The sequence below is a fragment of the Anabas testudineus genome, chromosome 10 (assembly GCF_900324465.2).
Source record: "Anabas testudineus chromosome 10, fAnaTes1.2, whole genome shotgun sequence".
Lineage (NCBI taxonomy): Eukaryota > Metazoa > Chordata > Actinopteri > Anabantiformes > Anabantidae > Anabas > Anabas testudineus.
The window spans coordinates 15,236,528-15,260,653 of record NC_046619.1 but is presented as its reverse complement, the minus strand read 5'-3'; the positions used below and the strand labels follow the sequence as shown (position 1 = coordinate 15,260,653).

At 39.9% G+C, this 24,126-nt stretch overlaps 1 protein-coding gene across 3 annotated transcripts in view; it reads left to right on the top strand.

Annotated features, from left to right (window-relative positions):
* The first annotated feature begins 216 nt into the window (after positions 1-216).
* The window catches only part of drp2 (dystrophin related protein 2), a 132,128-nt gene continuing 108,218 nt past the window's right edge, over positions 217-24,126 (top strand). For all 3 annotated transcript variants that reach the window (XM_026358655.1, XM_026358657.1, XM_026358654.1), the window contains exon 1: positions 217-345. The gene's annotated coding sequence lies outside the window, so the exon portion shown is untranslated. The remainder of the gene's footprint in view (positions 346-24,126) is intronic.

Below are 24,126 nucleotides of genomic sequence, written 5' to 3'. Positions count from 1 at the left end.
GCTGCTAATATTCTTTGCTGGGACACTTAAACGCACCGTGTGCGTGTGTTGTGGCTCTGGTGTGAATGATCGGAGCCACCTTAAAGAAAGCAGCCCTCTGATGTCAGCGTCAGAGACACAGACTCCGCCGCCGGTGCCGCGCCGCGACGCGCCGCGCTGCGCTGCTCCGCTCCTCCGTTCGTTTCAAATCTTCATCTGCTGCTGCCTCCGCTGCTCTGCTCACTTTCTTCAGCTCATGTCTCGACTGCGTTCACGGGGAGTAGCTAATTTCTGCCTCTTCGCCACATTCGGCTGAACCGTGTCTTGTCCTTACCTGAGCCGAATCCTCGCCTTAGGGGCAGAAAGGTAAGATTGATGTTAAAGGCTGCTGCTTTCAAAGTGTCGTTACTGCCGGAGATGTGTTTTGGTAGAAGCCGGTTAACCTCACATTCAGGGTTAAACAGACGAACATGGTGTGACAGCTTTCTTAAATTGCCTTTGGGTGACTCCTGTAGATGTTGCTTGCTGTGCAGCACTTAGGAGACTGTGCATCGTCCTGGACACAGTTTGGCTGATTTTTTTTTTTTTTTTTTTTTTTTGTGACCATGCTTCATCTGTGTGATGTGTGATCTTTGCCTGATGCGCGTCGGGATATCAACAGCGTGCGTTTGTCTGTGTGCGTCTGGCCGGTGGAGAACAAAAGGTGCGCAACTGGACGTTTTGGCAGCAATTTGGAGACCGCCTCTCCTTAGATTCACGCCACAGTTCTTCAGTTAGTTATTCTGAACAGGGCTGCAGCTCACTACTCAGCCTTCACCGGTTTCTTCATACACTAATTGCGGATCAGAAGTAAATGTACTGACACAGATTAAGCGTGCGCCCGAGTGTGCGCTTGTTCTGTGGAGCCCAGAGGAAAACGCACTGCCATATGTTTCTTAGCAAGTTTCCTGCAAGTCCTGCTTCCTGCAGGAAATGGAACAGTATTAGATTTTTTTTTTCTGCCTCATCACATTGTATGGGTGGTGACTGACGGGTGATGGCAGGCTGAGGTGTTCAGCCGGATTTGAACCCTGGTTGTCGAGAGTAATTACAATTACACGGTGTCCGTCTTAAGCCCCAAGCCTCTTTCTTGTTAGGTACCCAGGGCGCAGAACAGTGTGGGGAAAATGTATGGAAATATTTGGAACCAGGAAAGTAATCCTGTGTGATGCTGTGGACGTGACAGCAATACATGTCAGTCCAAAATAGGCCATCCCTGTTGAATAAAAGAACTTGCACCCATCAGGCTGACAGGTGTTGGCACCATACAGGCAACAACTGCATGCTACAATTAAAGTTTGTTTGCAATCCTGGATATGCAGAACACATTTTTTCCCCCCCAGAATTGTTTTTCATGGCTGAACTGAATCTAAATGTTCATTTTGTTGGTTGTACACTTGTTGTCAGTGCTTGTTGTGTCCAGATGTTGACTGCATGCTCAAAATCAATCAAATACAAAAAAACAAAACAAAACAGAAAATCTTGGTTTTGAACATGAAGAATATTCTGCTCTTCCTTTCTTACCAGTTTGGTTTTTGTATATTTCACCTTTGATCATAAAGCCTTGAAACTTGTAGTGTTCGTTGCTCAGTCCAGGGTTAAATTGGAGGTCTCGGGAAGCTTTAAACTGTATATTTTGGTTTAAATTTAATAATGTTTCCTTCCCTACAGGAGGCACAAAGTGACATCCTGCCTCACAGAGACGTTCCCCTAAAACACTTTCATGTTGTCATTCTGCAGCGTTCAGTGTTACCAATCTGCATTCATTTGAAATAGCTTGAAGTAATTTTCATGGATAGTAATTTTTCTGTACCTCAGAACCCAAAAGCGTAACAGGAGCATATCACAATTTTATTCAGGCAATCCAATGTGATGGGATGATAGGATTGCATGTCTTTTGATCTTGAGGACGGCTTCAAAACTCTGAAAAGGAAAAAAATAAGAGGAATAATTCAGCAGATGGCGACTTTAATAATGGTTAATAATGAGTAAGATAGCATGAAGGCATGATGACCATAGCAGCTTAAACATCTTGTGTTGCTCTTTGTAACCAGATTTGGCAGAATAAGACTGTGTAAGTCGTCACATAATAGTGAATTATAATAGCGAAAGATGCTAAAAGGATTATAAGGATGTTCTATTGTCACTGCCTCTCTCCATCTACATGCCTTCTGGTCATATAATGTATTTTTGGCAGTCCCTCCAGCTGTGCTGTGGAGAATATAGAAATATAATGTAGAAATGGTACAGCATCATCCTGTTTTAATATCCTTTATTTAACTTATCTTTAAGAGGACGGTGCCACTGTGACTTGAAGCTATCAGATAATGAACTCAGCCTTTTCACCCCGACAGTCCAGAGGAAATAAATTACCCTGTCGGTGACACCAGCAGTAATGTTTCAAATAGCTTCATTTAAACTATTTGTAACCTGTCATTTAAAATTTTGAACTATATTAAATTAGGTATTTTACAAGACAATATGTTTTAAACAGTTAAAAGCTAGGTTTGCTTTGTAGAACAGCTATACTCAACCATGTATTGATCATTGTATGTACTCAGTCCAACAAGTCTTTTACCATCTGTCAGTTACTTTTAGCTATAATTCAGCCATTTTCATTAATGGATGTCTAGCATTTATTCTTTACTTCTATCTTTCATCCATTGTTCTTGTTTATAGTGAAATCATTTATCTTTACCATACTAATTCAACTGTTTGAACTATCTGTTAACCTACTTGTAGCCAACCATTTAAATCATATATCATGCTATCAGTTACATTTAGCTACAGTCTATTTTAATTAAGCATAGCTAATTTTCTACATTGTATTCTTTACTTTTACCTATTTCTATTGATAATTTGCTGTTCATATCGGATTAAACCAACTCCTCAACCGAATGTTTTGGCATAATGAAACATGCCACCTAGTGGAGCCCTGTGTCTGGCTGATTTGGATCACATCGATATATATATGGCACAGACGAAGAAGCTAAACTAAGTTGAAGACTGACGGACATTACCTGTGAGTGGAGGCAATTCACAGTCGATTGCCGTGTCTGTAACATATGATTCTTTTAGAAAGTGTGATGCCAGGTAATTTCCAAGAAGTTTTAAAATCGTTGTGCTACAATAGCTGTAGCCACTGTAGAAATACCCTCTGGAATAATGTTGGTTTAAAATCACCGTTTTAAGGCATTTGTATGTTTCCGCACTCGTATGTTGTTTCACAGCTGTGGGAGTGTGAAAGGTTAATCCTAAATATGTGGTACTTCAGTGCGGGTAGCTGGTTTCTTTCATGGTTTGTTTTCATCTCCTCCGATGAATCTTAAACATGTATTTTGGGATGGAATTATTTATACTGTTATGTAGGGAGCAAGCTGTGTTAAAGATTGTCTCGGGCATGTTTTTCTTTCCTCCCTTTTTTTAATTCAGGAGAGTGATCTGAAAATGTCATCCTCTGTTAAAGTCTGCCCCGGGTCTTCACTAACTCTAGCGGAGCGTTAAGAATTAGCAACCTACCAACTGCTGTAGTGACATTACATATTCGAACTGAGAAGATTTTTCTTTATTTACAATGAAAAGTGGGTTGTAGGTCACAAGTTGGGATTTCACGAAAGCACTGTGAACATGAATAATTAGTCTGATCTCACATTTTCTTGCCCCACAGAGTAAAGCAGTGATGAGTTTACAAGTCCTGACCTTAGTGAGATCTCATGGAGTAAAGGCCTCAGTGATTTAATTACAGCTGACCCCAACTTTGACCTTATTGATGTCACCTTGCTCTCCAGAGAGGCAGTAGAGGATGACAGTGATTTGGTTTTCTACAGTGCCTTGCATTGCTAGACTGAAGATTTGCGGCGATGAAGCTTTTCTGCATTTAAAGACTCATTCCTATTTGTGACATTTGTCTAGGCTGCCCTTCATCTTTATGTAAGTATAAATAGCAGTCATTTACTGTATTCCCACTCGTGTCTGCACTCATAGCTGGAGATATTTCCCTCACTTTAGAAGACTCCAATTGTTGCTATTTACTCTGGAACAGCATGAAAAACAGCTTCCACAAAACCAAAAATCCTTGATAATCGATGAGTTTGTATCCTATGAAGTGTTAATTAGGTTTAGACAAAGTTTCTCTGTAATGTCATTTCGTCTCTGCTTAGTTTGATGTTTTAATTTTTGTTGCACGCGCAGATCTGCGCTGGATGTCAGAATTTGTAAATTGGTGTAACGAGGTGCTGGGATTGTTTTTGGTTGAGTTACAAATGCTTGACTTGCTGGTAATCCCCTGAAGAAGAAGAAGACACCTGAAAGTAATCATTAAAAATCCTGTCATGCCCATGATTTCTTCTTTGGGTTGCCTTTGAAAGTTGGCAGCACAGTTAAAGGATGTCTGGTGATACTGTATTGTCAGCAACTCCAATAGAAAGACCATAACCATTAATGAATGGATCTCACTTACAAGTATTGTATGTGTAAACAAAGCTTGATATAACCTGGTCATACATGTGGCCACTGCAGTTTATTGTGTGTTGATCCCACATACTGTGTCCTGCTGAGACCGCCTTCCTGTAAAAAAACTAATACAGTCCATAAATCAGCAGGTTACTATGATGAACGATAATGGGTTACACTTAGGTATCCTCTAGCAGCTGTACTACGATATGTAGTATACAGTGTTTCACTACACTGGTTGAAGGTTATAAAATGTGCTCTGTTGTACCTGTACAGTGACGTCATGAGGTTACATGTGTACATCACTGCAGAATGTGAGTTAAACCACCGGTGCTCTGCAAAAAAAAGGATTTTCAGTGGGTGTTAATGCTATAAACAGGCATGAAACCGTGGCCTCTTTCCTCCGTGTATAACCTCCTTTAACATTGTCGACCACAGATCAGGTGTGCCTCGTGTAGGCACGGTTCCTGCTACTTGTTACAAACACCTCAGGTCCTGCTGGAATAAAAATATCTCGGTGCACTTTCAGCTGCAGTTCCTCCTGAGACTCAGATGGACGGATAGTTGTTGTACACCTCGGAGCATCATCATCCCAAGCTCTGTGGCCGTAGGACAGGTGTGCTCTGTCATGCAGGCTGGAGCAGTCACATCATCTGCCTGCACTTCTCCATCATCCCAATGCTGGTGCTGAGGGATGGCAAAACGGACAAATGGGGGAAGAATGCGGATAGAGAAGCAATTTTCTAACTCCATAAATTTCTGCGCCTGTGGTACCTATCCTTGGCCACGGCGACTGCGAACTATTATTTAGAATCTGGTAACCGATGTTTTCCTATTAACATTAAATGGGTTGGTGTCTCCAGGTTGTCTCCTGTGACACATTTATGCTGCTTATTAACTGCCCAGCACTATAGGTCTTGCACTGGGAGCTCCTCTGAGAGCCAGCTTACAGCGTTTGCCCCAAGTGGGAAGTCATTCTTAATATGAACCGTTGGGACCAGTTGCTTAATTCACAATTTATCTTATTGTCAGTGTGTTGGATGTAGATTTGTGAATGGTTGATTATGTTTGACTTTGTGGGTGCAGCCTTGCTAGCAGTATGCTCTTGAAACGGCAGCATCTGTTTGTCCATTAGTGGGTCCACAAATATTTTTTTTATGATAAACTAATGAATTTTATGGAGACATCAATCTCAACTGTACTTTGTAATAAAGTGCTAAGGTTATGAATTAAACCTTACATCTGCTAAGCGTCAGCGTGTAAACATAAAGTCAAAGCACTTGTTTGTTTAAATACAACTTGACAGAGCTGCTATCGTGGCTCTAGACTCTTAGTTCTCTTTAAAACTTTCCTGGTGAAGAGAAGATTAAAAGTCAACACGGTAAAAGAGATCATACACTCTGCCCAGTAGCAGGCAGCAGCAGTGCAGCGAGCTGCAGACGGGAAGGTGATATTATTTCTTAATCCTGTCATCCTCGCCACTAGAGTTGCTGGCTTTGGTTGTCTCGCCTTTTATCTGTGTTTGTCAGCCTGTAGGACTGGGGTTTGACTAAATATTCACCGCCTGGACATTTCTGCAGAGTAATACTCAATTTCCCTTCTGACAGCATCGTCTCGCAACAGATGAATGATTTAACATGTGACAATTAGTCAATGACAACGGATATATCCTTTATTGAAGTTTTTGTAGGATTCTGTGTCGTTGCTTAGTGATCACTGAAATCCTTTAACCATCTGTTCAAGCAGGAGATAACCAGTGCATCAGTGAAATGCACAGCTTAGTTCAAAAGGAGCCTCATCTACAGCTTTTCATATTGGATCTTCAGCCTGTAGAAGACGCTCATCAGCAGGAGTTAATTCATATTTGTTGTGCTGAATTCAACATGCGTCTAGTGGCTGCTGCCCGGTTTGTATTCCTGGTTGCATCATCTGTTACAAACAGTCTTGAATAGCTTAAGTGCTGCTATACTATTTCCAGTAAATTCTTTTTGGATGTGAACCCGATCTCTCTCATGTGTCAGGTCTGGTTAGGGCAGTGTGGCATCTGCTTTCCAGTGATCACGTTTCATCCTCTGCACATGTGCTAATGTGCTCCAATTAAATCTGACATGTTCTGATGTTCTGATCAGTGGTGTCATGCCTGGCAGTGCGACCTCGGGTGGGCTTGGCTGTCCTCCACCACTCACTTCCTTAATTTCGTCTTTGTTTTCTGTCAGCGCTCTTCCTGAAATGTATGCAGTGTATTGTTGCCTTTATGCAGCAGATATGTGTGTGTGTTGCCACGCACCTCTGTCAGAGCTTTTTTTTTTTTTTTAGATTTAGGAAATTGTATGGACTGACTTGGATAATTGCTGTGCGCCTCCTGGTTTCATATCACGTTAGAGATATAATGGAGTATTTATGGCAATTTGAATTCCCTTTTTGCCATACACAAGGTGATGAACTCATTAGAAGTGACTCCCAGTCTTCCCCTCCCCAGTCTAACCTTCAGGCTATGAAGGAGAAAAACACTGTGTGAGCAGCACATATTATATCTTCCTTTGAATTAAACACTTGCTATGTACAGTATTTTCTCATTAATATTGTAGTCCATGTGGTTGAAGAAGTAAAATGTATAAATATGATTGTAATTCGCACAGGTGGAATTGCAGGATTTTTGCATATACACTTAGAAATGCCTCACCTTTACAATTTTGGACTATTTTGCAGAATTATGTATTTATGTGATTTGAAACTTCACAGGGTAAGGCTTACATAACAATATACAACATATAACACAATAATAATTACTAGACGATGTTTGTTTCTACCTTCATAATGAAGAAAAGCTCATTTCCTTTGAACCTGGATATTGTTATTTTCAGTTTCTCAACACTGCACACGATGCAGAGAGTGCATGCCACACAAGCTTTAATGTTGTAGTTTCAACAACAAAATAAATCCTCAGGTGCCATGATTGGTCTTGGTGTGTAATTTTATGTTTCATATCATTTTCCATGGTGCACACTGGGCCATTGTTGTCCCATTACTTGCAGCACTGATTCACTTTCTTGGTTCCTGTGCAGTGGATGCAGTGCTGTTTCTCTTTTTTTCTTGTGTGTGTGTGTGATTAAACATCTTCCTAATTGTAATGATGTGTTGGACAATCAGCCAGATCTGGATTGCTTCACTACTAAAACAAAAATTAATACAGTGCTGGGTGATCTTGAATTCAGTTTGCAGTGCAATGGAAACGCTTTGACATGTTTTCTTTCAGCTTTCCTCCCATATAATTGGTTAGGATTTTTTTTTTGGGTGGAAATTTGAGTGTTTCAGGAACTAGGAATGCACTGACTCCCTTTTTCTTTTGTGACACTTATTACTGTACCTAAAATCAGTGTTTTAGTCATTCCGAGTACCAATCTGATGCCACTGCTCTTTTCTCTTTTTCAACTGACAATCTGTAGTCCTCGCTTTGTGGAACTGATTGGGGTCTGCAGGGTTTGTCAAACACCAGGCTTTAGCAGAGGCTGGAAATCATTTTTTTAATATCTGTTTTATTTGTTTATATGGTTTATGTGCTGTGCAGAACATTCATTTAATGTCTGCATGTCTTTGCGGGGGGCAACATGCTCAGACAGTAGATGCAGATACATGTACATACAACATCAAACAGTTTTCAGTTGATGGTAACTTGGTCTTTTGTTATTATGATTTTGACTATGACACTTGCTAAGATATTTTTTAATGAAGGCGTCTGTTAACCACACTCCTTGAATAATTTGGCAGCCGCGTAGAGATTCTGTTTTTAGTCATTTTTTTGAGACTTGTCCTTCTAACCAATAGCAGAAAGTGAAAGTCAGAGGTGAGAGCTTGCAACTGTCAACCAGTATGTGAACATTTCTTGCAAATGTCCCTATTACTGAGTCACAGTAGCAAGCTTTACATTCCTGACTTAGCTGAGACAGCAAACACAACAAAGATAAGTCATCATATATAATATATACTTGCTATAATATTCATATGTGTGAGCGTTATGATGCTTGTCCCAAAGGAATGTATTGTAAAAGTAGAAGTAAAACAGTATAACACAATAATCATAAGTAATGAGAGTATAGGGCAAAAGTATATAAAAAACACACAATTTGGACAAGAAAATCACTCTTCTGGAGGAAATATAGCTTTTTAGATAGGTAGTATAACCCTGTTTGCTCATCATTAGTAAACATTAAATATAAATCTATACTTTTCTTGTCCCTTCAGTTTCATCTCACCAGCAGACAATGCACTGCAGCTTTTCTGCGCGGAGTAATTGTTTGTTCCACTTTAATCACACAACTTGTGTTTATTTTAGCGCATCTCAGAAATAATTCATCATATTTCCAAGAAAACAAAGAGCGCTGCAGATCAACTCGGCTGTGGCGTGCAGCTTGTTGAAGTGTCGTCTTACTGTATACTTCAGTTCACGTTATGTAAAATGATATTTAACAGCATTTAAAGTCATTAATTAGGCGTGAGATGAGTCTTTTCCTGTAAGTGAACATTTTAAATACTGTTTCACACATGCATAAGTTCGTGACCTTGCATCGTACGGTATTTAGCCGATAATAAAATTAATACTAAAGTGGCATGATGACATTGCTTAGGAATCACACTTAACTTTCTAGCTGTGTGCTTCACCTTGTGAAATAATCACACTCCTCTAAATCCGTGATTAACTGATTAGTTTTATGAGTTGTCTAGCTCCTCATTGCTCTTATTAGACTTTTTTTTTAAATTCAGCAGTTGCCAATAAATAGTGTGAAACACTTGCACATTTCAAAAGCTTCTGCTCTGGCTTTGTCTCACAAACATTCAAAATGTGGTTTCCTCTTAAAATGAACCAGAAAAGAGCCTAATGACTGTCTGCATTATTCACAGTCCAGAGACGAGTGTGGCTCCAACTGTTGCAGCTTAATTGAGCACCAGAGGAACGCTTCTCTTTACTGAATGATGAAATGGGGATTTGACTTCTCATCAGACAATAAAGTGCCGGTGTCTCTGTTCCATTTTGAGCGGAAAGGGGAAAGAATAAAACAAATTCTGCATGCACACGTGTGTCTGTGTGTGAGTATGCAAGCACAGACAGGCCGGATCGATAACTGCTTTAAATCCTGATATCCAAGATCATTTCTCAAAGCTGTGTATTTCTCATGTTTGAAGCTAATGGCAGTCTTTTAGGCTTTATGATTTATCAGACAGAAAAAGGTCACTATGGCAGGCTGCAATTAATGCTGTCTGTTTTTATTTGGTGCTGCTCTGTTTTTGACATATCATGTCATTACATGGGTCGTCTATGGGCAGGAGTGCAGAACGGGTATCAGGAAGATATTTATGTAAAATAATGCAGTTCTATATTGTTTCAAACATTGATAATGAGTCCGCAGCTGCATTTTTTAAATAAAAAATATGCTCTAAAGATTGTCTTATTGTAGCGACAGCACTGGCAGTGGTATGAATGAGGTTCACCTTTCTAACCATGAGAGACTTGCAACAATTTCTGCTTGATTAGTACATTTTGCAGCTTCTTATTTAATTTATTATAATTAACTGCTTTGAGCAGAGTGGATTGATTTAATTTTGAAATTTGCCGATTTGCACTACAGTACAGCTGAGGCTGATTATTGTGAAGGGCATAAGAACATATATGCAGTTTCATTGGAAACCATCAAATAATAGTCAGATGAGACATTTACCTGAAAAATGTCAACCTCACAATGTCACTTAGAGGAAAAGGTGACCACATTCTCTGGGAACAATGACAGTCTGAAATATTATCTGTCCAGTAGATTCAATCTTGAGGAAAGACTGACAGAAGACTGACTGGCCACTAGTGCCATTCTTAGAGCAAAGCCACCAGAACAGCGAAAATATAAATCCGTGTGTGTAACCTGCAGTAGTAGTAAAAACAAAAAAAAAAAAAATCGACTGCGTTTCCTAAAACTTTCAGGATGATGTATTTTTTAAAGATGTTTTGTCTGTTTAAAGATTAGCTGGACTTACAATAAATGTTCACACACAAAAGTCAAGTAAATTAGCTGTTTGTTGTGGACCGCCCCACAGCAAACACAACACCCGTGTTCCTCTGCTTCTTTTCATTTCACAGTTCTGTGTACTGATGGAAGACTTTCCATCTTAGATTAGGCACCTTGCCTGAGGCCGTGTTTATTTTTGTGATGTTTGTGTTGTAGAAATAGCTTTTGCATGATGAAAAATCTCAAGTTATTTCAATATGTTTCATAAAGCTGGCTTATAATCCCTCATAATTAATGCCCAAATCATTTCTGTGCCTTGTGGCTGTGTTTTGAACATAAATAGGTTTGCTTCTGCACTTGAAGCGTCTCATCAATCTGTCTTGTGAGCTGATAGCCGCCTTATTTAGTTCCTATGGAAACTGCAGTGTTAAGAGTTCAAACTTATTGCTATGCAGACCAATCCGATAGTCATGAAATGTTATAAGACTGAAACTCTTTGCCCTGCTAGTCAGTGTTTCTTCATGTTAAATCCTGCTTTTTGGCATAGGGCAGCAGGTCGCCCGAACTGAAGGCAGCAAGTCCAGTAGTTTTTTTTGGGAGGGATTCTTCCCCAGCAATTCAAGAGCCACGAAAACATAGACTTAACTATAGTGATTCATATGTTCGATTATTTTCCTGGCGTGACCTTTGAGATTCTCCCCAATCATGTTGACCTTTCCGTGTGCCAGTAGATGTTGCTGTAAGCCTTTGCTCTTAACATATTAAATCCTGACATACACACTCCAGAGATACTTGCGAATTTGCACCAAAAGCCTTTTGGGAGTATGTCAATGAGATCAGCCTGCTCCTCCTCCTGTTGCTCATACAAAGCTCTGCCTTTTCTCCAGATTGTGGGAGCGCTCTGACTGGTTCTTTGTGAAACGACGCATCTGCGGCTGTGCCAGTATCAGGGCAGGATGTATAATATGTGAGGAAATGCTGATGGTGCTTGGTCTTTATTTTTAGAGTCAATCTCCTGTTGGTGCTCAGTCTTAGCAAGAAGGCAGTGAGTCATGTTAAAACCAATGAATGTGAACTGCCAAACTCAACGTGGTGTAAAAGAACCTCGCATCTCCCGGCGATATTGCTTGGTGGTATTAAAACCTTTAATTTCCCCCTCAAGTTACAATATGTTGCTTTGATTGGTAAACATCCGGCTGACGGATTCTGTGGCGGCTTTTGATTTATGGTGTTTTGCCATGATGTGACTCTGAGTAAGGGCTAAATTATTTGGCTTCATTTGGCTTTCTGCATCACAAATTAGTTGGAGCAGCATGCTCGCTAAACACTTGATACACCCACTCAGTCATCAGGCAGTAGCGAGTTGAGGCATATTGGCTGCTCACCAATGAAGCGTCTGAAGAAATGTACATACAGCTTCAGGCAGGTCTGAAGCTGCTGATGTATTTTTTAATGTAAATGAAATACATTCATTTGACAAACGTATGTTAATCGAGTGTTGCTGTTTCTTTAAATACATATTTCAAATGCAATTCGATTTGGAGATCTGGAATCTATGTGTGTAATGAATGATTGTCATGTCAAGGTACATATAAGTGGTTCCATTTAGCAGGTTTCAAATTATTTTGGAGCACTTTTGTCTCTTTAGAGTTGGGGTAGCTGTGTTCTTTGCTGTGCGCTTCATTTATGGGATGACTGTGCTATAGGTGTTGGAAAAAATATAATATTATTATAGCTTCAGTGATTTAACTGTGCCCTGTGTTTTTTGTCTTTATATATATTACTGTATTTTGGCAAATCGCAGCCATTAACTATGAGTAGTTTCTGGTACTGTTGTCCCCATGGCTATACAAAGAAACTGTGACTGGATCAATGTGGTGATTCTAAGCACAGTTTAAAGTTATGAGGGGACTCTTTCTTTTTGATACACTTCATTAATCTCCAAGGAGGACTTTGTCTTCGACTGTCTGCTACATTTAAGGTGCTCGGGGTCCAAGAACAGTTATTAAGGATTTGTTCCATGACAGAAACTGGAGAACATGACGGTATGGCTGAAAATTGGTTTTAAGTATTTTAATTGCCTTAGAGATCTACAGTATATGTCACATAAGCTGCTGCAACTATTTGGCGTCTTGTTTCATGTTAATGAGTCACTTTTCCTATCTGTGTGGAAAGTGATGACTCACTCTGAACAAAATTTCCAAGTTTGTGTCCCACCCACTCGAAGTTGGAGTCATGCCCCCTGAAATGAGTTACTGTTCCTCCTCACCCTCATGCCAAGCGCTTGATGCTGAACCTTGCACTTTATTAATGACTTTGAAAATTGTACTATACAGCACGTCCACACACATCTGATGTAAATCAGTGACCACTGGCTGTTTTCAAACATGCCATAACATTTGGCACTTCCACAGCAAAATGTGAGAATGACTTCTCTTGTACTCCCTCTGTTCCCTCCAGGACTGTCTGACACACAAAAAACATGCACTCACAGCCAGATAGAAACTGAGCTATCTGATATCTGTTGTTGAAATCCAACACAAATAAAACAGAGGAAAGGAAAATCGGTTTATGTGATAACCAGTTAAGCTAGATGTCTTCAATTTTCTACGAGTTTCCATTCCTCATCTACCCAGCAGATATGTGTAGGAGGAGGGCTGCGTTCCAGATTATGTACAAATCAGACATCTTGCTAAATGTGAAAAGGCCACAGCGTCGGCCTGAGCTTGAGAGAGATTCATGTCATAATGTGCCACACCAACAACTGCCAAACGTGACTGTGGGTCTGCAGCCTCGTTAGGCACGCATGAAAACCTGGGCACAGAAGCGAAGTGCGACCGAAATGAATGAGTAAAGTTGGATGAGCCTGTTTCATATTCTCTGTATGTGGTTTGTAAAATTAGTAAAATTGTATCTGACACATATCGTGACTACAGAACATTGTTAAGTGGTGTTAGATCTGGGTTGTAATCAAGATCTGAAAAAGATTGTTCCAGCCAAATGCTCTGTATTAATACCAGCTCTCTACTAATGAATTAGCAGTAGAACATTATTACTAATATATATTTTTGCTTCTATTTATGTAAAATTTAAAAAGTGTTGGGCATCTGTGTGCTAACCACCATCATGAAACAGTTTTTACTGTAAATATTTAAAGAAATCTTTACATTCCACAATACATTTTACCCCCAGGTAATTCAAAACTACAATATATTAAAATACTTTTACTATGTTTCTGTATGAGACTGTTGAACTGTTGAAGACAGCTCTGAAGAAGGAGTGATATAAATTTACAAACATGTTTAGCACCGCATTTATTCTAACTAGAATGATCTGCTTATTAATCTGAGCTGAATAGGTAACAATCTGACGCTGTTGATTGAAATTACACGCAGGCAGCGAGAAACAGTCGGTTAAACTGTTGGATTAAATGCATTTTTCAGAAAGTAGCTCAGTTTCTGTGACTGTGAACAAACTACAAGGTTTTTCAACAGGAAGATATGAGCCTCAAAGAAGTTCATTATTAGCCACAAACACGGACAAAATTTAGCAAGGCTCTTCTGCAGATCAGCAATTATTTTTTATTTACCTCTAAACCTGGATGTAATGTCAATATGAGCTGAAAGAGAGTCGAGAAATGCTCTGAACAGTTTGTACGTATAGAACAACTGCGTCTGTTACAAAGTCATGTTAAATGTTAAAGTAAGGCTAATTTGCACGTTTGTAAAGTTTAGATAAAGACTGTGGTTTTGTTAAGTGTAAACAACAGACAATAAATGAACATACTATAGGCATTATGTTTAAAGAAAAGGTAATTTGGTTGCAATCACGGTCAGACAATTGCAACTCATCCAGAAAGCTGCTGCTCAAGTCTTAACAGTTTTAATCAGTCGCTCCGTTTCTCAGATCTCTGTGCTGGATTGATTCTGTTAGAGAAAGAAGCTGCTTCTCATTTATAAATCACTAATGATTTAGCACAAAAAAAGAAAATCGGGTATTTTGCTGCAGTACTAATTCACTGATGTCTATAGACACTGGTCTGATAACTGTATCCACAATTAAATATAGATATGGGGAATCTACAAATCTGGAACAAACTTCTAAAAGATCTGAGTTATGTCTCAACTCTAATGAGACATGAGATTCCCTTTTAATGTAAACTCTGTTGTTTTTTCTATTACTGTACTTGTAGTTCTCTAATTATTTCTTAGTATTTATTCATGTCTTATCAGTTATTCTGTTTTTCTAATATAAGTTACTGTGATGAGATGTTGCCTCATCTTGCCACGATGGTGTCTCAACTTGACAATGGGAATACAATAATCCCGTACACAACTGGCCTTGGCTCAGTCAGACGTTTAAGGTTTGTACACTACGTTTGATGAACTAGAAGAACCAAGCGTATGCCCTCCTGAGGAACGTGCTCTTAAATGTTGGAGATGCATAGATGATAAAGGAAAGCAGGTGCTGAGCTAGAAAGACAGTGACCACTAAAACACCTGGCTGTTTATCTATAGTTGCCATTATTCTGAAAGCCAGCCTTGTATTCGGTGCATACTCTAGAGTCTGATTGCATCTTCCATAGATACAGCTTTAACATCAAAACTTATCTCTGCTATTCAGATTGGCAGTCCTTATCCCTGTGCTCTTTCATGCTGTTATCCAAAACACAAGAGATTTCGCAAGGCTTGCTTCACTCGAGCCCTTTAATATGGTCCTGAGAGGAAATTCAAAGACACAGACTAGAGTCTTTTTTCATCATTTTGAGCGAGGATGACTTTGTGCATAAGTGCTCATCATTTAGAAAAAGGGCAGAAGAAAGAAAAAGGGGAACACAGATGGGGACAGTCCTGGATTATGCTGCTTGGTATGTGAGTTAATGTTTCAGCATTTCTGCATGTGGGACCGCATGTGTCATGTCTGGTTGGGTTCAGGTACAGTTGTTAGCGTATATGCATGCTAGTGTTTGCACAGTGGTGTGAGGCAGTTCATCTGCATCATGCTGGAGCCTCAGGCTGTCCAGGTAAAGGATAAAATTTTAAATTGGGTTGTCCGGGGAAAGTAAAATCTAATTATTTGCGATGTTGAATATATAAGTTATTATTTCTCTATATTTCTATCTTTCTATACACACTGACCTGACACACCTGAATACCTCTAATCCAATATCCGGATTATTACTCTAAACATTTGTTTTCATATTTTACAGACTGGTGGATGGATGATGTGAAACAGGCTGGATTGGAAACAGGCTGCTGTTTGCATATATTCAGTAACAGTAGTTTATTCATTTTCATTTGCTTCAAATTTAATTGGGAAGAAGGTGGCACTCATACTGTGCTCCCATAAAAAACCCTTCTCCATAGGTTGTTGGTGCAAGCAGCTTATTATGACCCACTGTTGAGTAACATCTCTGAGGCCGTATACGTTTTTTCGAGCAGATGGGATCATTAGAAATCAGCGAATGAACACAGAGCACCATTAAAAAAATGGGCTTTTAAAAAACTTTTTGTCGTCTTATCTTTTTCTTTGAGGTTTGTTTGTACGAGACGCTCCAGAGTGAGACGCAGTGACCCTGGCCAATATATACTGCCGCAGAAATAATTGTGATAGATAATATTATTGACATTTTATAGTAATGACAAGGACCTTTTGAAACATGAATGACCCTACGCTCTGTGCAGTCAACGCTTCTTAAGCTACGCCTTCTGCTAATATCTAACGTAAAGTCCACAAACAAAGAATTGTTATTCATGGCCATCAAACTTACTTGTGCGTGCACAAGTGCGTCCATATGCATTTTAGCTAGGTTTACTTTGACACTAGCAAAAACCTGCTGGTCAGCTCTAAATATAAAAAGGGACAATTATTTTACATGAATCTATTAAATCATCAAAGTAGCCCCTGCACACTAAGTAGGACATGATGGACGTCACTGTCTTGGAAAGCCTGTGGCAGGTGGTTGGAAAAGTGCTCAACTCCAGTTAGTAATTAAATTTCTGATTCAGTAGAAAAAATTACATTTATTTCCATTTATAGATCATGATGTTTAGGTTTAGGTTGTTCATGTCGTCATTTAAGGTGGATTCTGAAAATGTGCTTTATTTCAACATTGTTGACTTACATTACATGAACTAACTTACATTATTACATTATTATTTTCTGGGAAATGTTTTGGGAACCTTGTATTAGTAGTCCTCTGGCTGCCTGCCTTTGCTTGTCTTTCAAGCACAGTGACGGGGAGGACACTCCAGGGCAGACTCAGGACATGCTGGAGGGACAACAGTAATGGCTCCAAGGTCTCCCAGCTGACATCTGAGCAGTTGCTGAGGAAAAAGACATTTGGCCTGCTCTGCTTCCCCTTTTGCCACAAGACAAGAGAAGGGACATTAAAATGGATTCATTAAAATTTTTACTTTTCCATTGAAAATGCCACTAGACATGTTTTCATTGTCTAATCCAACGAGAAATCATCTATATCGCACATAATTTAACCACAGATTCTGGCATTTGATTATTTCTAATAGCTATAGTTATCATTTTACAGTCCATGACATCTCTTTATATGTGGTCCTCAACTCAATCACTTTTCTTGTACAGACACACTTGCCTGCCAGCGTCCACACCTCTATCTGACAACCACAAAAGGCAGCATTACAGCCGTTACTGCCACCGTGGAGTGTAACACGTAAAGGTCATCAACAATATTCACATTGCAAATTCAATTTGATTAAGAGGTATGTGGCACATCATGTGATCTTCTCTTGTTCTGTGTATGTATCACATCACTGTAACCTCTGTCCCTTTTCTTTTTTACCAACATTTGAACTCCAAACCTCGACTTGGAGAGGTGCCTTTTATGATTTGTACCTTTTGTTGCAGATATGTCAAGTGAAGACAAAGCAGACTGGGGCAGCCAAAGTGATGCATTACTTTTCATCCAAGTACAAAGAAGGTAGTGCACAGTCGAGAATAGCGAATTAAACGATCTGCTGGACCCAAAGGGCACCACGCGGGCAGCAGATAAAATGAAAACTGTCACAGGGAATGGTGTTATTTAAGCTATTTCTATTCCCGGTGAATACAAAAGCAGACAGAGGTTTTAGAGGTGGAGTCATGAAAGCTAAAGGAGTATTTGAGATTTCAACACACCAATCAAACTACGCACTGCTCACTTCTAACCTCTTGATTGTTTTGCATTTACAGTACATGTGGTTTTACTGTTTCAAGAAGATTTCATAAGCCAATCCTGTTTATCAGGCTAATTTTTGAGCATGTACCTTAACTGTCAGGTTGTAATCAGGCATATCATCAATAATGAAAACCATGTTGGTGAATAATATGTATTTTTAGTGCACTGCCTTACACCGAAGTTGGAAAATTCCTGGGTGTGCCTCTTCGTGTCTAATCACGATCACGCTGACAACCACTCCATCCTTAAGGTTAGCCGTTTCCAGTCAACCTAGACAGGGATACAAATGTGTTTCCATGGTAACGGCAGTTCCTAAAACATTTTTTTTTTTAATCCTCAGATCTTATCAACTTGATTTCAACCCACACTTTTTTTTTTCTCCTCGCTGAGTCTTCTTCTGAGTGCTTGAAGACGTTGCTGCTTGTTTGGAGGGAAGTGTGGACCGTGGGGATGCATAAAGGAACTGGAGGAGGGTGATATGAGGTCTTGAGTGGGGTGTGTGTGCCCTTATCAAAGTCTTGTGGCATTTCTAGTGAGAAAGCAGTAGAGGTGCGGCTCAAATAGTGGTGAGTGCTACCCATGTGGCCTTCTCATTTTTTCCCCTCTCCTTTACTCCTGATTTTTCTCTTCCCAGTGGTCTGTGAGTAATGAGCCTTAGGCAAGGCAGGTTAATTAGACCTGACATCACACCTCATCTCGCTCACTTCTGCTCCTCTGGATACTTTTTGACCCATGTTGATATTCAGACAGAGGCACCAGTATGTGCACGACTGTTCACACAGGCACAATGGTGTGCACATAAGCATGTTTCTGTGAGCCTGTCAGGCCCCATGCTGCACAGAGGGCTGCACTCATGAGAGTTAAACCTCTTCTCAAAGTTCTCACCTTTCACTGTCTTACAAGCCATGCAGAGAGGGTCATGAGAGAATGTCAACGCTCAGACCTCAAAGACCACATTTCGTGTCCTGTGCATCTGTGGCTCTACAAAGACTGGCTCAGATGTGATAACCATTTAGATATGGGGATAATGGACCACACTTTCAGTCTGTCTTTGAAGGCAGACACGATGCTGCGCTTGTTTGTTAACCTGAAAAGTGACAGAAACAGTTGTGTGAAGAATGAAAGAGACGTAGAGAGAGAGGCACCTGGCCAGTTGCTTTACAAATTACTTGGGATTGTGTGATTTCTGGCTGTGAAAACCTTTAGAAAATGTCAAACTCACTTCCTGCAACTCGATAAGCGGAAAGGTGCGTTTCAGACATATACTGGTGGTTGTAGGGAAACAGCTTTGCAGCTAAATCCTGTGGCTTTAGGTCACCACTGATTCTGATGGATTGCCATAAAATTCAGCATTATTGACAGAAGACAAACTCAGATGACTTTGGTAATTCTCTGACTTTTAATCTTGCACTGTCAGTGGTTTTTTTCTTTCTAGTAAAATATCTAAGCAGGTAACAGACGGATTGGTGCTAGACACTCATGGTTCTTAGACAAGAGAGAACATGTGTGCTGTATAGTCTTAGTCTGTAATTTCGAATCTAGCTTGATTTAGAAAAGCAATCTGGGGACACAGATGTCAGGAAGAATGACTTGCATGTTCTGTGAACGCTGTCTAAGTGATTCAAAGACATGTAGGGAGAAAGACCATCTGGGTTAGACGGGAATAGGACACACTCTTAAGTTAGTTCATCTGTGGGCGAGAGGTAACTGAAATGTTCAGCTTGCAGCAAAGAGGGTAGAGTTGTTGTGACAGGATTGTGTGGGGGCCTAGAGTTTATTTGTATCAGCCATTGCAGAGCTAGCTCGACATGTGCGATACTGCTGGGAATTGGCTGCTCAATCCACGGCACAAAATCATCTTCAGTGCACGCAGCTGTGTGAGTGAGGTGGCGTTCTTCTAAATCATAAGTATGTTCTCTCATCTCCATTGCCACTTAAGGACTTCTGATTAATTCTGGTAATGTGAATGAGAGGATCCCTGCTGTGTGCATTGTGATATGTACTTACTAAATCCTATGTAAATGTTGTACTTGAATGTTCAGTGCATTAACTGACACAGAAATATAAAAGAGGAAGTTGTGCAGTAAACAAGCAATAGTCTTTTGCACCTGCACCTGTATTATGCATCTAACAGTGTATTAATACAACCTACTTCAGCTCTGCCACCAAAAGAACACTAACCTGTCATGGACTCTACAAGACCTCTCATGGTGTCATGAAGTGATTTGGCAGCATGCATCCTGGTACCATCTCTTCCACAGGGAAATGATGACACGATGCAAACGAAAACATGATTCATCGGACCAGACCACCTCCATGATCCAGTTCTGATGCTTACATATGTGCTATAGGTGTCTTTGGCTGTGGATAGGGGTGAGCATGGGAACCCTGGCTGGTCTGTAGGTACACAGTGAGAGCCTCTTGATGCGCCTCGTTCCACTTTTGTTAGGTACCGATCACTTTATACTGGAAACACCCCACAAGACCTGCTGTTCAGAAGAGGCTCTGACTAAGTTGTCTAACCATCACACCTTAGTCTCTGTCACTCAGTGTCACTCACTGTAAGGAGTTAATACATTTCATTCATTCATCCATCAGTATTGTGGCTGACTGGTGTTTAGGTGCAAGAGATCAACTCCAGTAAGGCTGCTTTCAGGGACCGGTTATGCTAGAGTCAGCAATTATTCATACAATCTGTCTGTTCCAAATGTCCACACTCGAAGCAAAATGGTCAAAAAGGAGCAGAAGATATTTTACTGATTAAACATGGGAAACATTTGTTTCTTGGAAGACATTCAAACTTCACATCAAAAATAACAAAGAGCTCAATCATGACTTGAAGTGGATATTGATATCTGGTTTCAGACAGTTACACAAATTGACTAACTGTAGAGAAAACCAGGCAGAAGTTGTACATTTCTGCATGTGATGCCCCAAGGGGTAAAAAAAAGACAGTAAAAACAGTGGCAGTCAGTTATACTGACCAAAATAAATCTGCACAATATTACACTTGGATTGTCTGTTGTTAAACAAACATAAGGTTTCCATTAAAATTATTTAAAAGACTCTAAGATCATATAAAAATTCTGCTTGTAGTAGCTTTATTGTATTCAGACTTTCTCTAACCATGATAATCTGCTGGGTTTTTAAGTCCCTAATCCACCATAAATATATGTAATAAAAACATCACAGACACCAGTTTTACGATAGTCATAAATATTGATTACCACCTTTTATTTTATGCTCTTAAGATGTTTCTGCTAATAATTTTATTGAGAAATGTTGCCCCGTTGCTTTTTTTTTCTTCGCCAGCTTCATCAAACAAATGCTTTGATTTGTTCGTCTTTGATCCCGTCAGTAGATTTTCATTTGAAATCATGGTTTAAAGATTTTGTGTAATTTCTTTCCTTTTAACAAAGATCAAGTATAAGAGCCTCTGTGACTTGGAATGAGATATTTCTTAGTATTTTCTCAGTGTGGTGCTTGTGTTTTTCTGAAAGTAGTTATTTGGTGCTTTCTCTGCTCAACAAATGGTAAGCAGCCCTATCTAAGCTGAGCATTGTGTGACACTGAAGTATTACACTGTAGGTTCAGCACGACACAAAAACCCATCTCTGAAATATCTGTGACCTCTCTTCTGCCAGCTGCCAACGGCTGAGTGTTATAACTATTGATTCGTAAAGGACAGACTAAATCACTGGTATGACTCTTGAATCTCTCTGTATAAATGCTTTTCAGCATCGAATCTGAAATGCACCAAAGACTAGTATTACTTACCACATAAATACATGATGTTACAGCGGTAGGAGCAAATGTGTGTGTGAGAGCATGTATGTAAGGTGTCTTAGTGACTTTGTTCTTCGAGTGGTTTGGGTTAATTGATCTGTTTTGAGGACCAGGAATGAAAAGGGGTACTAGTGACTGTGACAGTGGCCATCGCAAAGCCATTGATTTCTTCAAGGCTGTCTTCTAAGTCCGAGTGAAAGACGCCCACAGCAGCATCTGCAGCTCCAGGACACCGACCGGCTGGAAAAGAGGCAGGGAGGTCGGTTCAGACAGTGAAATAGAGGGAGGGAGAGGGAGGAGTGGGGGTGGTTTCTGCTCCCGGTGATAAAGGTGCATCTTCTGTGTTTGTATCTGTGCAAGAAGCTGGCACCTGATTGAATAATGTGGTTGTTTGTTGCTGCTTGTTGGTGCCGGTGCGGCTGGCTGAGCTGTTAAGAATGTGGCAGTTTATACATGTGCTTGCATATTTGCATGTAGTCTCTCCCTCGTGCTTGTTTGCATATAGAGGTTTTGTTTGCGTGTCTATGTGTGACTGCTCGGTTCTCTGTATGCAGGCTCCCCACTCTGAAGGATTTCCAAGCACAGCTCAGCCGTGGTCATCTCTATAGCAACTCTCTGTTCCTGTCAGGGCTCCACGATATGCTGAATATAATTAAATTGTGTCATGTAGGAGGGAAAAGATTCAAGTGTATTTAAATGAAACTAAATGTTCTAATTACATCTTATGCTTTTAAATACAACAGGGGGGATTTAATTAGAGGGAGAGGCGTCCCAGTCCGTGCCATCCACAGGGAATGCTCTGTGGAACTTGAAAGCAATTTGTTCCTGCTCTTCCTTCATTCCTCAACCCTGAAATGGCTCTGATAGCGCAATGAAATTAATGTTTGGAATAAATGTTGGAGGAATTTAATAAAGCACCCTCCTTTCAATTTCACCCCACCCTTCCCTCTTTATCCAGTGCTGTCTTTTATCCACACTTTTCTTTTGCACCACATGCTCTACAACACACACACACCTTCCCTTTTCTCCCTGAGTCAATACAATACGTCAAAGAGTGACATTAGCTTTGTTGGTGCCCGCCTCACTTCACAGATTAGTCTCTCTGCTGTGTGAATATGACAAGGCATTGTTCAGCAATTTTTTGGCCTTAGGTGAAGATGAGTTTGGAGTTCAATTTTCATAAGCACCAAACCCTGACATCTCACAGAGCTGTGAATGAGCAATAGCAGCCTAGGGGGAGTTGCCAGGCAATGAGGGGCTGCAGTATGTTCGGTGCAACGCTGTATATTTACAAAAAAGAAAAAAAAAAAAGCTTGCTAGCTTGGTTTATTGAGACCTTTGAAATGAGATATAGTGACTCATCACATATGAATGTCATAGCCCTGCTGCAGAAAAAGTGCATTTGTCATTAGGAAATTAAAGTTGATTTACAGCTTTCTCCTTTGCTCGCCTGGGATGTGACATTAGGACTTGCTCTGGAGGACCGATCACTTGGCAAACATGCTCGAATGGGGAAAGAAAAGAAACAAAAGATATGCTTAGTGCATGGCTGTGGGGCTTAACAAAACACCCAGCAAATTATAAAGGTTATTTTATCTCACAGCTGATGGTTTTGTTTCAGTTACCCTTCATTATCCATTCTCATCACTTTAAGGACAAATATAATTTTTAAACACCTTGTAATAAAACGGAGGAATAATATCCAAGCATTTATATGGTCTTGTAATACATTTTTTATTGACAATAACAAACTGAAGAATTAAAATCACATGTATCATCTTGTCACAGGACAACTAAATAGTTTTTCTATTTGAAAGTCGCTTTTTTTTCCCACAACTTTAAACGTGTTCATAATTATCAGCACTTATTTGTTTTACTCACTGCACAAACTATTTCGCAGATGATTATGTAACCAAGCTCAGTGTTGGTTTTTGACATTAATATATTGGTATAAAAGTTGTTAGAGCAACAAATAAACAAACAAAATGAATTGTGTCTATGGCTGTGACTTTCTGTCATACTTTGTTTCTTGTAGAATAAATGGGATCACGACCAGATAATTTGTCTGATATTTCTGAATTGTATTTAATTTTTTTTCTGTGTTTACAGAAATATTGGTGAAAGTGTGATCTTTTATTATTTTGAATTGCTATGCACTGGACACTTGCTGCCACTTCTCATATTTGGCTCTACCACAGACAACTTTGACAACATTTTCCCTCTGAAGTCTTGTTTCTGAAGTCCAACTTTGCTCCATCAAGAAATGTACAGACCTTTTCCTCTCTATCAAAAGAAAGCAGCCATTCAGTGTTAGACTGTTCTTTCCTGCAGGAAATGCACTTTTGTGATTAAAATGACAAATTCTTGGCCTTTATCATCTTTCCTTTAGAGAAGCAAGATGTTCTCCACAGGGTTACAAAGATAGCCTGAGGTGCTTGCTAATTTGTCAGATGCTGTAGTGGTGATGACTAAAAATGTTGCCTTGAATGTTCTGGCTTTGTGCCTCCACTTTCTCCTGTTCAGCACATGTTATGGCACCAGAAACCCCAGCTAATGAGCAATTCACTGCCTGTGTGCAGTGTGCCGCAAAACACAACAGTAACAGAAGAAGAAAAAATAAGAGAATAGGGGAAAAAGAAAAACAGTGGTGCCTGAAGCTGTGAAAATGTAAGTTAAGTGCTGACC